General features: G+C 39.9%; 1 protein-coding gene and 1 non-coding gene across 2 annotated transcripts in view; one reads left to right on the forward strand and one right to left on the reverse strand.

Moving 5' to 3' along the window:
* Lk6 (Lk6 kinase) overlaps positions 1-15,488 on the forward strand; it is a 255,815-nt gene that overhangs the window by 42,711 nt on the left and 197,616 nt on the right. The window lies entirely within an intron of this gene.
* On the reverse strand, positions 9,408-9,479 carry TRNAM-CAU (transfer RNA methionine (anticodon CAU)). The gene has a single exon. It is a non-coding gene; the product is annotated as a tRNA-Met (tRNA).

The following is a 15,488-nucleotide window of genomic DNA, read 5'->3' on the forward strand; positions in this document are numbered from 1 at the left end:
TTCAGAGCGTAAAAATCATTCGCCTTGACTGGGACTCGAACCCAGATCCCTCAATATCCGGTCGAGTGCTTTAGCCACTTAAGCTACCGAGGCGTCCTCTTAAACTCTGAAATTTTGGGGCTTTTAAAGGAACTAGATGTTATGACGAAATACCGTACATACAATGTCACATGCATTCGTAGTCGTGCGCGAGGCGCCACTGTCCACGAGGTTAAAGCCAACTTTAAACACGTATGGTGTTTTCCCTTTGACAAATTCCAAAGAAACTGCGGGAGATGCCGCAACAGTAACTTTTAACGGAGTCATCCGCTAATGTGCATTTCAATGCAACAAGTTCAGAGCGTAAAAATCATTCGCCTTGACTGGGACTCGAACCCAGATCCCTCAATATCCGGTCGAGTGCTTTAGCCACTTAAGCTACCGAGGCGTCCTCTTAAACTCTGAAATTTTGGGGCTTTTAAAGGAACTAGATGTTATGACGAAATACCGTTTCAGAAATTTTTCTTTGGAATTTGTCAAAGGGAAAACACCATACGTGTTTAAAGTTGGCTTTAACCTCGTGGACAGTGGCGCCTCGCGCACGACTACGAATGCATGTGACATTGTATGTACGGTATTTCGTCATAACATCTAGTTCCTTTAAAAGCCCCAAAATTTCAGAGTTTAAGAGGACGCCTCGGTAGCTTAAGTGGCTAAAGCACTCGACCGGATATTGAGGGATCTGGGTTCGAGTCCCAGTCAAGGCGAATGATTTTTACGCTCTGAACTTGTTGCATTGAAATGCACATTAGCGGATGACTCCGTTAAAAGTTACTGTTGCGGCATCTCCCGCAGTTTCTTTGGAATTTGTCAAAGGGAAAACACCATACGTGTTTAAAGTTGGCTTTAACCTCGTGGACAGTGGCGCCTCGCGCACGACTACGAATGCATGTGACATTGTATGTACGGTATTTCGTCATAACATCTAGTTCCTTTAAAAGCCCCAAAATTTCAGAGTTTAAGAGGACGCCTCGGTAGCTTAAGTGGCTAAAGCACTCGACCGGATATTGAGGGATCTGGGTTCGAGTCCCAGTCAAGGCGAATGATTTTTACGCTCTGAACTTGTTGCATTGAAATGCACATTAGCGGATGACTCCGTTAAAAGTTACTGTTGCGGCATCTCCCGCAGTTTCTTTGGAATTTGTCAAAGGGAAAACACCATACGTGTTTAAAGTTGGCTTTAACCTCGTGGACAGTGGCGCCTCGCGCACGACTACGAATGCATGTGACATTGTATGTACGGTATTTCGTCATAACATCTAGTTCCTTTAAAAGCCCCAAAATTTCAGAGTTTAAGAGGACGCCTCGGTAGCTTAAGTGGCTAAAGCACTCGACCGGATATTGAGGGATCTGGGTTCGAGTCCCAGTCAAGGCGAATGATTTTTACGCTCTGAACTTGTTGCATTGAAATGCACATTAGCGGATGACTCCGTTAAAAGTTACTGTTGCGGCATCTCCCGCAGTTTCTTTGGAATTTGTCAAAGGGAAAACACCATACGTGTTTAAAGTTGGCTTTAACCTCGTGGACAGTGGCGCCTCGCGCACGACTACGAATGCATGTGACATTGTATGTACGGTATTTCGTCATAACATCTAGTTCCTTTAAAAGCCCCAAAATTTCAGAGTTTAAGAGGACGCCTCGGTAGCTTAAGTGGCTAAAGCACTCGACCGGATATTGAGGGATCTGGGTTCGAGTCCCAGTCAAGGCGAATGATTTTTACGCTCTGAACTTGTTGCATTGAAATGCACATTAGCGGATGACTCCGTTAAAAGTTACTGTTGCGGCATCTCCCGCAGTTTCTTTGGAATTTGTCAAAGGGAAAACACCATACGTGTTTAAAGTTGGCTTTAACCTCGTGGACAGTGGCGCCTCGCGCACGACTACGAATGCATGTGACATTGTATGTACGGTATTTCGTCATAACATCTAGTTCCTTTAAAAGCCCCAAAATTTCAGAGTTTAAGAGGACGCCTCGGTAGCTTAAGTGGCTAAAGCACTCGACCGGATATTGAGGGATCTGGGTTCGAGTCCCAGTCAAGGCGAATGATTTTTACGCTCTGAACTTGTTGCATTGAAATGCACATTAGCGGATGACTCCGTTAAAAGTTACTGTTGCGGCATCTCCCGCAGTTTCTTTGGAACTTGTTGACTTATTCAACGTCCATTTCGCCAGGAGTGATCTCAACGAGCAATGGATCAAGTAGACATGCACCGGATGCTTTGAAAGTAATATTTGGAATGGCATTAAAATTCTTGCAATTTTTCCAAGTTCACTTTGAAAGTGTTTAGACTTGCGCACTTGCTAAATAGTACCTTTGTCTTTTGCTTCAATTGGCGAGAAATTTCTGCGAAAGGATTAACTCATTCACGATGGAAATTCCGAAGGAACTGGATCAGTTAAACGCAGCTACCTGTTCACCTTCATCCGTGTCTGGATCTGAAAATATGATTTTTAGTTTTATTCCGGATTTGTCCGCCTGCCAAAATATAACCTCCCGCCGAGATCCTTCTCCTCAAATAAGAAAACCAAATAGGAACCAGTTGAACTCTTGAAGTTTCGTAGCCCAACAAAATTAGAGGTGCTACGCGAAGTTTATATCCCGTTTGATATGGCATTAGTTCGTCATCCTCGGCTGTTGAGCTTCATACTATGGGAAACAGAAATGCCATCCTAGGCATTCCTATCTACAATGCATGTATTTGTAGATTTCAGGAAATCCTTCGACAAGATCCCTCCCGAGAATTCGGTACAAAAACTAAGATATTATGGTCTTAGGGATAAAGTGACCAGCTAGATTAGTGACTTCTTACCTAAACGTAAACAAAAATCTATCTTAATCAAAAAATAATTACTTTTCTTTATGTACTTTAACTTTAAAGTGGCTCTCAGGATCATTAGCATGAGGATGGAGAGCAGGGCAAATTTTTACTTAGGGGATGATCAGTTAGGATTCAGGAAGATGAGTTGATTGGGTAGAATCAATGACTGTCGTATTATTGGAAAAACGAGTAGATTGGAGGGATATGAGATTCATCCGCAACTTGTGCGTCAAACACTGATCAGGTGCGAGTGGCGAATGGAGAATCGGGATGTGCAATGTTAAGAACAGGAGTGAGAAAGGGGTGTCCATTATCACCCATGATTTTCGAAGTATACGTGGAGTTCATATTTAAATAGGCATGGAGTAGATTGGAATAAAATTCGGTGGAGAATATATAAAATCAGTTAGTTATGCGGATGGTCAAGCTTAATTTTTCCATTCAGCCAAGGGGTTACAAACTATGCTGACTGCAATAAAATCATTGCGATTGGTAGGGGATGAGAATAAATATAAATAAAGAAAGGTTGTACGGGTTTCTATAAAGAAAAGCTAAGCTAAATGTTAATATTAGAGGGAAAAGTTAAGAGCAGGTGGAACAGTTAACCTATCTCGGAAGTGTTTTGGACCAATATGATCAAATTAGTGGAGACGTATAGAGAAGAATTACAGTAAGAAAATGAGCTTTTACAAGAAGGAGGGAGTTGTTCACATGGACTTAGAGTAAGGGTGTGAAGAAAAGGCTCGTAAAAACGACGTGGAGCGTAGTTTTGTACGGCGCGGAAACATGGTCATTGAAGTAGGATGGTAGGTGTACATCGGAGGCTTTAGAAATGCGGGTTGGAGAAAAAAGAATGACGGAAAAGGTGAAATGGACAGAAAGGAAAATAAAGGAGTAAGTGCCAGGTTTGGAGGGGGGCGAGGGGATTGTTAATAGAAATCCGAAGGAGGCTGGAAAGATGGAAGACTGTGATAGGGGGGAGAACCTTAGGCAAACAAGGAAGGGGCAGGAATAGGACATGTATGTTGGACGAAAAGAAGGGAGAAAGGAAGTATGCAGAATTGAAGAGGGGCCTATTGTGTTGGATATTGGCTTGTGTTTTGTTAGTAGAGGCAAGGAAATTGCCACTTTACCGTTTGGTAGCTTGTGTCCATTAAAAACCCACCTTAACTCATAGGATTCCGAAAAACAATTTTACCTTAATGACCCGAGTTTCCACATTAGCCATTCGATTGTGGGCCATCGATGCAGATCAGCTATCCAAGTGTTGTAAAGAAATGGGGTAGATTTAAATATCTTTAGATCTACACCAAAAATACCCCGCAAGCCGCCGCAAGGGTGTGTGGCGGGGGCAAATGCCAGAAAATACCCAGCTTTGAATATATGGAATAAAAGAAATGAAACAAGGAATGAATTATAAAATAGATACGATCTTGTTCATCATCTCAGACCAGGCCAAATAATTGGATGTTACACGGGCATTAAGCCTTCCATGGGGTACACAAATTTGAAAAATAACCGGATCGGTCTAAAGAAATTAGGTTTCATCAGACGAGTTGTAGGGAAAGGAAATGAAAAAGTAAAAAAAAGACTTATTCTCATTAATTTTTACCATCAACTATTTGTGCAAATTACACATGCATTGTAATCAATAAATTTGCCCTAAATGGTTAGTGTCGGAACAACCTCTGCCACAAGCCCCTGCGCCAACTCTCTAGTTAATTTACAGACGTATTATAACGAAATATTTTTCGCGTGGAAGTCACAGCTTTATCGCCACATTTTCGGCGTTCCCGGGCTTGAAACGTACTTATCTAGCTATTTGCAACTTATGGTTGCATAGGACAAGAAAATACCGTTTGAGGCAATACCTGGCTGTCTCAGATTCTCGAAGGGCTTACGTGTTTACCCTCTCGCTTTATCGTCAAAGTCAGTCTTTTTTACTATTTCTTTCAAGCGGGCATCCATCCATTCCGCGGACGCCATGCACGTTATCCCTCTTCTATTTTCGAGTAATTATATTCTGAACCATGAACTCCTTCGCATGAGATTAGTCCCGACCACGTGTTTGGCACCGGGCGGGAATTTGGATGGGTGGACTCGTGTCTTAGCCACTTCTTTTGGCTCCACTTGCCGCTTCTCTCTCCTTCTTTCCTCCCTTCCCTTCACTCCCGGGTTGCACGTCCCTATGGGATGGAAGTGTTCTGGTAGATGACGGTAGGGAGGTGTGGGAATCGGAGAGGGCAAGGGGGTCGCTGGACTCATTTCCCTCTTGACGTTAGCTCAACGCCCTCCCACGCATTGGGAGCGAAGCAGGGACAGGCGTAGTGCTCGTATACTCGTGCGGGGAGGAGTGGTGGGGGGATAGGTAGGATGATGGTGACGGAAAGAAAGAGAGATTGGAGTGTGAGAAAGAAAGGAAAAAATAGTGGGCTAGATCTCGAAAAGGAGGGCGGGCTGCCATTCCGTTGGAATGAACTGAGCGCCTTCTTTTGCCAACTTAATCCACAAATGCTTCTAAGAATGGACTCGCGGGGGAGTGTGTTTCCGCATTTTTATATAATTCTTCGTCTAAATCTTGACTTGCATGCCACTTGAAGGGCGTGTGGCAAGGAGACTTTGGTCAATAGTCAGTAGAATAATTCTACCTTTTCATCAACGCAGTGTCCTACATCACCTCGGAGGCTTCTGGTCGGGAAGTAGCCTTACGCTTCATTCGTATAAATGTACAATTGTATCATATACATGAACGAACGTACACGCATTCCCATCTGCAACGTGAAATGATGTGTTTTTAGACCGAAATATTAAATTGTAATAATTGAATGAAAAATATTCGGTAACGTGGGTTCGATTTTGCTATGCTTCTACTTCGACATGGTGTCCTGCAAGCCACTGCTTGGGTGTGTGGTACGGGGTGACTCAAGACCAGGCATGCAACATGGAAAATTAACTTTTGCCTAATTATTATTTGCCAATAAACATGTGGAATACTCTACGCATGCGAGGCGAGCTCCTAGTAACAAGAAGAACGATAAAATAAATGGATAAAATAATGATGACGTACCAAGATACTTAGAATTTTTTTAAATGGTTTCCCCTGGCGTGGTCGGTTGCAGTTATTCTGATCCCTTACTGTTCGCGGTAAATATGGCATTTTAAATCTGTCGGCTCTACGCTGTATCGCTCTAACCTTATTGCGTATCGTAAGAGGAAAGGACGAGTACTTGAATCTTTCGGTGAAGGTAGTCCCTCGTATTTGACCATCATGGTGGTCGATTGTACTAGTATAATTTAGAGTCACAATAATCCCCTTGTTTTTTTAACAGTAATTGTCGATTGTTAGCATTTGGTATCCATTTTATTTTCGGAAATTCTAATTGTCGTGCGCTATGTTTCGTATTGTTGTGTGAGCGAATTTGTGCCAGGTGAAAAGAATTCCATCAATCGGTCCGTTTGGTAATGTTTCACTTCTCACTGCGGTCTCGCTTCAAATTTAATGCGGGGCTAAATTTATTTCTTTGTCAGCGTTCAACCCAAATGATTTGTATTTATTTTATAGTTTAGGCCATGCATGCCCTTCCATTGTCTCCCAACCCATGGCTATCCGATAACAATGTGATACTCCCTTTTCTTTCATAATGCGAATGGAAGAGGCAGTATTTCTTGGATCTTATTTATTTTATCTTACATTTCCGGCATTAGAAATTAGCTCAAGCCACCAAATGTTCCTCCATTATCTTGAGTAATTACACGTTTATTGGGAAGTAGTTGATTTATAGGACCATCATCATAATTCCCCGAATGCTTTTTTTACCTTACTGAATAATGGCTTTAAGAAACAGAATTCATGATTCTCGAAGGTTTGATGGCCGACACGCAACAGGAAGTTTGCCAACTTTTTCGCTTTTTCCCAGTATATGATAATGGTATAGGCTTTTATTTATTGATCTTAACTTGCAGCATGACGCATAATTCTGGAATTTCCGAACAAAAGAATACATGCATCACCCGATTTCCAACATTTCGCTCTCTTTGGTCACTTGGGGGTGATAATGAAAGTTCCACTACTTCCACATCATAGTTAAGATTGACATCCAAATCCCATCTCCGCAAACAAGTCTTGTCATCCACACCCAATCCGAATCATTCCCAAATTTTTGTTTGGAATCTAGTTTTGTATGTTTGCAGAGGACTGAAAACCAAGTAGTGCATAATGGACCGTGGATCTGAAATCGGTGTAATGACTGTTTTCGAATGAAGAAAAGGGGAACGAATGAATGACAAATGGGGACTGCAATGCCTAAAGTGCGTGCTAAAGAATAAATTTGCTAGTTTTGAGAAAGATAACAATCCGCGAAAAACTAAGGATGCGTGGAATCACTTCCTTGAGCTCACGCGCTCAGCAGTGATCAAGTTCATTCCGAGTAAATTTATGAAAGATAGCACGGAACCTTGATGGTACAACGCGGTTGTTAGAAAGGCATTACGAATCCAAATGCTATGTCTCGCCAAGACGAAAAGTATTAGGGATGATGATATCTCTAGCGACAAAAATAATGAGATCACTTATGATTATAATATATCCAGGGCGAATGCCAAGAATGAATTTCGGAAAGCGTTAGGTGAATTCAAAAGGAAAAGGTTAGCGGGAAATTTGAAAGATAATCCAAAAGCATTTTGGTCAAACGTGAAATAAGTTCAGGGAAATAAGTCAACTGCTAATTCCCTAAAATAAGATAAAGGTGAAATAGTAACCAGCGGTTTGGAAAAGGCTAACAATTCTTTCTTTCAAAGCGTCTTCACTAATATCTTACTGAAAACCCCCGACAGCTTACCAAATCGAGCCGGTCAACCGATACCCAAAATTGAAATATCATACAATGGAATAGAACATTTGCTGAAAAATATTAAGCCTAATAAATCCTCCGGGCCCGATGCAATACCCGCTCGCAAGTAGAATTAAGGATCTAGCTTCGGAAATTGCGCCGTATCCAGAAATAATTTTTTAAAGTTTTTTTTTAATTTACGAAAAATTTAGGAAGTCGCTGATGGATTCCAATGTTCAAGGGACAAGGTTCCCAGAGCCGCTAACGTAACACAAATATTTTAAAACAGAGACTAGAAGGAACCGAGCAAGTACAGACCTATTTCACTCACATCCATCTCGTAAACTACTTGTAAAGCTAGAGGCTTATGGCTTAGATAAAAATATCCGGGGTTGGATTAAAGACTTTTTGAATGATCAGGTACAAAGAGAAGTCATAGATGGAGCTCAAATGCAGGAGAAGTTACTTCGGCTGTTCCCCGGGGAAGTTGTAATTGGACCTCTTTTATTCTTACTTTACGTTAACGACATTGACTCCGTAGTCTTTAGTAAGTTACGTTTATTTGTCGATGATGCAATGGTTTACCGTGATATCCGTGATTCTGAGAACAGGGCAGATTTGTCAGATGACTTTAATGCAATGCAACGCTGATGCAACACTTGGCAATTAGCATTAAACTGAAAAAAGTGCCTAGTGATAAGTGTTTTGAAAAAGGGCAATTCCCACCCGAACGCTTACTGCATTGGGTACACCGAAATGGAATCCGTGGACTCAATTAATTACCTAGGCGTTACCCCACACACGATCTCTCCTGGGTGAAACACATAAGGGGAATATGTGGACAAGCTAATAAAAAATGAGGATTTATTAGAAGAGGACTTGGTAAATGTGAAGAAAAGGTCAAAAAGAAACGTTATCTTTCGTTGGTTAGGCTTCATTTGGAACATCCTGCAAGTATTGGGATCCTCACGAATCAATGGGATGGGATCAATTGCCGTATTGGATCGCATGCAGCGTAGAGGAGCTAGATTTGTAAAACGTTGTTACGATAAACTTAGTAGCGTATCCAAAATTTTTGAGCCGCTAGCCTGGGAATCACTCACGGAGCGAAGGTTAAATTGCAGATTAAAACTCTTGCATAAATTGAAAGGAGATCTATTTAGCAGTGATGTTGAAAATGTATTATTAACCCCATCTTACTATGGTAGGAGAGATCATGCTTGTAAAATGAGAGAGATTAAGTGTAGAACAGATAGATTGAAGATTTCATTTTTTCCACGAACGATAGGGGATCATAATAGCATTGTTCGACCGCGGTAGGGTCATGTTCGGCTTTATTCTGGTGTGCATTCACCCCCTGCCATATACCCTGGTGATGAATTGCTGGCTACGTATTAAAAAATGATAAATAAATACCGTAGCATCTAGTCAATAATCGTAAGGATTCTTGTCGTAAAACTCCCATCCTATCTCTAGCATTGTAATATGCTCTCAGGTTAAATAATATAAGTGTATATAGTATATCTTATCTGCGTCTACTAATTACCCCACAAGACGCCTTAAAGGCGTGTGGCGAGGGATGGAGGGAACCAGTCATTTTTATACTACTCTTTGTTTGTGCTTATCTTGTAGATATTTGCACAGATATTCGTATTTATTTTTGGGCGAGATTTAGGGAGATTTATCTCCTTACCCCTTGAAAAAAATAGAAAATGAATTAGCAGAGCGTGGTTTCGATCCACGGACCTCTGGGTTATGGGCCCAGCACGCTTCCACTGCGCCACTCTGCTTCCATTCGTTTCAAGAAACATATTAGGCCAAATCCAGAAACACTCGCATACATGGCCCTCGTGCATTATTGGCTGCATTAAAGATTTATATTTAGTAAGTAAATATATTCTGGTGCTTGGATTGCATTTTGTTGTATTTGCCTATCGCACAAAGGAAGAAAGAGTTTATCTTACTGTGAATTTTTCTCTTGCTCTATCTTGGTGATGAAATCTACCTGTATAATTCACTGCCACAATAATCACCGCTCTGTCGCGAGATATCGCTTATTTCCTGTAACTTTCTAAGTTTGTCTTGCCTGCTTTCTTCGATGAATCAAGATGCTCCCTATCTAATTCCCGCCGTTTACCCTTACTCTCGTCTTGAAGCATTTTTCAACAAATCGGACGGATATTCTCTGAACCTTTTCCGATTCCTGAAATAGTGTTCTCTCCCATGGATGCTAGAACTTTCCGCTTATTCCAAATGTGGCCTAACTAAAGCGGAGGAAAGGAGAATAGCTACAATATCTTTCCAGTTAACAGGGTGAATCGATTAAAGCGTTTGTATTATGGACAACAGTTATGTTTTTATACATTTAATGATATTAATTAAAGGTCTTGGGATAATTTATCTTGTGTCACATGGACGCTCGTGCTGAAGTTAGTCTTTGGTACTTGGTTTGCCGCACTTTCCCTTGACTGTAGGATATCATTTCGCTGTAATTATTACAATAAGCGTCAGTCCTATCACAATTTTGAATTACTGCTGCATTCCTCATGGTGGGGACATTGCCGTTGCTATGCATTGAAATATCTCTTACAGGAGTTGTGGGCTTATCCGTTATAATATTGAAGCGTATTCAAAATCTAATCGTAAACCATCGCCATAAAATTTGCTTGCTTGCTACATGAGTAAACGGACAAAATATATGAAAATGATGAAGCCTGTGTGCGTTATAATTTTTTTGTAGATGTCAGCGATATCGTATTGCTTGTCGCAATTAAACCAGAACCTTCCCCGGAATATTTTGTGTCTTAAACGTATGTGGCTCATTTTGACCCGTAAAATGTTTTTGGGAGTTTTTATTCTTCTTTGAGCATATACTATGGAGCCATCGTTTTACTGCTTAGACCCAGGGTTTCGTGCTGTTGAAGCTCTGTCAGCCTTCTCTGTATTAGTTTTAGGTAGTGCGCATTTACTAACGCATGTGAAAGGGGGTGAGCTGGGTGTGTACCACCGAACTTGAAAGCCGTGGGCTCAAATCCCACTCGGTCGAGGTTGTTTTGATCATGTACTTGGGGCTTGAAACGGTGTATTTACTATGCTTGTTACCTTGCAAAAATCCAGTCGCCACTGCTTAAATATTGCTTGGGTTACAAATTTTGAGAGTACTACCTTGAAGCAAAGTTGGCATCCTGAGTGATGCTTGCTGTGGTGCAATCCACTCTTGTTTTAAATCAAATTGTTGCTTCTTGATCGCCATTTCGGCTCTCCATCCACGTTCATGCGCGCGGTCAGATTGATTGCCAGAGCGTTAGCAAGTTTTCCGCCAAATTTCCGTACCAAAGGATGAAGGAATTAGGGGATAGTGAAGCATTCGGGGTTGCCACATCGCAGGAGAAGATGTTAGAATAAGTTATTATAATTTAAGAGACTTAATTTAATTACAATGTAACAATTTCAGAGTAAGTAAAAATCATTCGCCTTGACCGGGCGGGTGATTTTTACGCTAAAAAAATGTTGCATTGTTATGCAAATTTAGCGGATGACTCCGTTAAAAGTTACTATGGTGTCATCTCCCACAGTTTCTTTTAACTTAATTTATTTACTCCAAATCCAATTCAAGTAAGAAAACATCTCGACAGTTGGATTAAATACTTTATTGTAACATGTGTCATGAACTGATGTTAGAAAAGTAAAAAAAAAAAATAGGACGAGGTATGAATTTATAATTATGTGAAGTTACGAAAAAATATGGAACCAATTGCTGTGAAACGCAAGTTTGGATGAGGAGACGAAAATACGAGGAATGCGGAGGCTTGGTCGTTTGATAAATTGCGAGTTTTAGTTTATTTTTGTATGGGTTAATGTGAAATTGTTTTCTCCCGTGAACTTGTTTTCTTTGGAAAACATTTGCTTTTTTCGGGTGACCGATATGAGAAAATTTCTTCGGGGTCCGGTTTTTACAAAATAATGCAAAACATATCAAAGTAAAGGCATAAATAGATATCGTTTATTGAACCATCACAACTGAATTGGAAGGGGATGCATGGGCAGGGCAGTAACCGGCATGGCAACCATTTGCCCATAGCAGAATGGCTCGCGACTTTCAGCAATTTCACTTCACCGAGGGTATGGCGTGACGTTTTGTTTACTCCCTGGTCAGCAGTTATGTAGGCCTCTGCAGTCAGCTTTGCACGAAAGACAATTCCGTTGCCGTTTCAACTGTCACGCCATTCCGCCCACACATTGCTGCTGGACAGACAAAAAGAAATCCAAGTCGTCGGCATTTTATCATCTGGTATCCATTTTTAATTATATTGCAGAAAGTTTCTGCCTGCCTTTTGTCGACATCTCTTTCACCGTTGGGTATTTTGTACACACACACACACACGTTATTGCTGAGCGTAATAAAGACCGGGTGTGCATTATTTATGCGCCCTTATCCTAAACAAATGAGCTCTATTTCGGCATTAGACTTTTGACGATATAGAAAAACATGCCAGATATCTAAGTACAATTCAGTCGCCATAATACGTATTTGGTAGGACTTTCGAACCGCAATTTTTTCGTATTTGGCAAGGAATATATTTTTGCGATCCCATGTTCCCATGATCTGTGAGCATACGGATCGTCTTCATATCTTGGAAGTACAAGGATTGAACGGCTCATATTAATCACATACCAAATATAATGGAAATTGGCAACAAATTCATGCTCTAAATAATTCACTGAATACTTAACGATAGTTTCTGAATAATATTAATTCGTAGTTTTTACGAAGTGCTAATTTTGGAAAAACCTTGCAATCATACGTACGTGCCGCATTATGAGAGTGACCAAGAATAGACATTCAACCAGTCATGCTTTGAAGAAAAAATCCCAATTTCCAATTTGAAAATTAGTGTTGGATCATTCAACAGGCGTATTTAGTTCACTGGAAATCCCACCTCAGTGAGAATAACTTTTGTTTAAGTATTAATAAAATTCTGTTAATTTTAGGATTGGGTTGAGAGAACCTGAGTAGTTGACCGCCATTAGGGGGTGACAAGGTTAAGAATCGTCCAAACACCCAGAAGTGTAGCGGATATTTCGCAAATATTTGTGCCGAGAGTGACCATTTTTCGAGGAATGGTGTGAAAATATTAGCTAATGGCTTTGGTGAAGGGTTTAGGTATTATTCAGAAATTAATGAACCAAAGAAATCAGTTATACTGATATTTACCGCCAGATAATCTCTTCTATGGGAGAATGGATCTGATCATTGGTTTCGATATAATGTTGCACGTCGTCATTTTCAGAATGTGATTTAGGTAAGCTATTTCACTTTGCGTTTGCATCTTAATACTTCACGCGTATTATTTTAATTGAGAATTATTACATGTTGACATTATGTGTGACATATTCCTAGCTCCTCTATTAGTTGATATACATGTGTATTACGTGCAGAGGAGTATGAGAGAGATTATTTTCCGGAATCAGGAATACAGATTCAAATTTCTCTGAATCATGTCATTAATGTATAATAGTAGTATATAAATTATTTTAAATATAAAAGTTTCATGGTGATTGCCGAAATGTGTGTGGTTTTGTGTAGTTAGTTGACGTGGAGGGGCCTCGAGTTCCTTGCAAAAGTTAACTTACCTTGCCCCAATTTGCCTCGCTTATATTTAGTTTGAGGGGGTATTCGCTTTTGGTGAACAAATTTCCCCTGTGCTTCGCCTTTTTATCAAGTCGAGACCTCGCCTACTTATTGAAAAGTGATATTTAGCTAATGTTTTAAAATCTCAGATTTACTATTCAGGATGGCCTCATGTATGGATGGACTTTTAACTTTTTCGAAGTTATAATGGCCAAAATGGAACATTGTACAAGGGGGCCATCAAAGAGTAGAATCCTTCGAAACATGGTTTGGGTGGAGAATGCGGAAGATTAAATAAACGAAAGACGAACGAGGCAGTATATAGAGAATCAGAAGAGGAAAGGATCATATGGAGACCTCTAGGGCAAAGAAAAACTAGATAGTTTGGGTACACCTTGATGCACAATGGATTAGTTAAAAGCATAATAAGAGGGATAATTTAAAGGAAGATTCCGTAAAGGAAGACCAAGAGACAAGCTAAGAAGGACGCACTGCAGAAAAGCTATCATAGGATGAATACTGATGACGATCAATTACCACATATACCTTTTTCAACGCTCACAATAATATGGTCTTACTGAAGTTGCATTTTTGCGATAAAATCTAATTACTGCTTCTCACATAAATAATTAGAGTTATTAAAAAATAAGTTTTTTTAAGTGAGGGCTTGCGGGCTGAACAGTTTACGACTTACTCGCATGCTGCTCGTATTTAGTGATGAAAGAGTTGAGGTGTAGGTGTTGAAAACGATCTTTTTCTAGCTAAGAAAAATATTTCATGTATGAATTCGTAAATTTTTCCCATTAATGTTGCTAATTAAAAGTAAATTGGTAATTGAGAAATATGTTTAATTGTGTTATTCAAGAGTTGTTCAATTAAAACTGGTCATGCCTTCGGCCGACGACATACTTCTGCCGTGGTGTCCCTGAATTGTACTTAAGTTTAAGAATAACGCTCGTGAATTTCTGTCGAGTCCTTAACCTATATCTTGGATTCTTTATGCTCCATCTATTTTTCCTTCCCGGGTGGGGTGAAGTCGATTTTAAATTCCGGTCGTGTTTTCAATTAGAAATCTTTTCAACTTTCCCACATTCAGGCAGAAAATTTGACAATGTCTTTCGCTTTTCTTTATGTGATTTAAATTAAGGCTGGTATAATGTATCGTTGACCTATCATGTTTATGAAATCGCATGAAAATTTGTTCTTGCGGTTTTAACCTAGTGACCAACGCACTTTCTGTCGGACCCGTGGTAAATGATGTGCAGTAAGAAATGACAATAACCATCAAAGATCGCAGTGTCGAATCTTAAATCCACGTAATCAATCATCCACAACAGTTTGGAAATCAAAATTTATGATGAGATATGAGTTATTATTTAATTAAATAACATTTTTTTACGGAACTCCCGAAGTTGTCTATCTGAAATGTCGCCATCGTCGCACAGTCTAGACTTTGGTGATTTTGCCACAATTTGGCTCTTTTTAACCATATGTCGTTTTAGCTGAAAAGTATTAATATTAAATATTGAAAAATTCAATGGTTTTAGGCCCTAATTTGTAAAAATTCATGATCACGGAATAATATAACTTGATTTTTTTGTACAAAAATTGAATCGCATTACTATTGGTTTAGACGCTTAGGCGACATAATAAGGAAATATATATGGTAGCAGTGCAATAAAGTTTTTGTGAAAAATACTAATTTAATTACTCAGTGATTAAATATTGAAACTTACTGCATTTTCCTATTTCGATTCATTTCAACTCTTTCAAAGTACCGCACGAACTTTCTTGCATTCTACGTATAACTGCACTCCCAAGCCCTCAAGGGTTTTTCTCTAGAGACTGGTAACTATCGAATAATTCATATATTTTTATGCCCAAACATTTTAAAAAATAGGTTATTACTTATGAATCTCCACAACGTGGCATTTGTTGCATTTCCTCATCGCCGGCTTTTAATGACATTACTGGTCGGATTTTATCGTTTTTCTTGTCCTGTTTAGTGCCGAGTATCATTTGAATCTATTGAGGCTGTGTATAGTGAGATCTTTATTTGTGGTGAGCTAGATATCCATTCACAAAGGTTTCGGAGCACTCGAAAGTAAGCATTCGTAAAGAGAAACAGTTCCGGCTTCCTGCTAAAATGGTTAATATGTTTGTGAAT

The sequence above is a fragment of the Hetaerina americana genome, unplaced genomic scaffold (assembly GCF_022747635.1).
Source record: "Hetaerina americana unplaced genomic scaffold, ioHetAmer1.1.p SCAF_3, whole genome shotgun sequence".
NCBI classification, from domain to species: domain Eukaryota; kingdom Metazoa; phylum Arthropoda; class Insecta; order Odonata; family Calopterygidae; genus Hetaerina; species Hetaerina americana.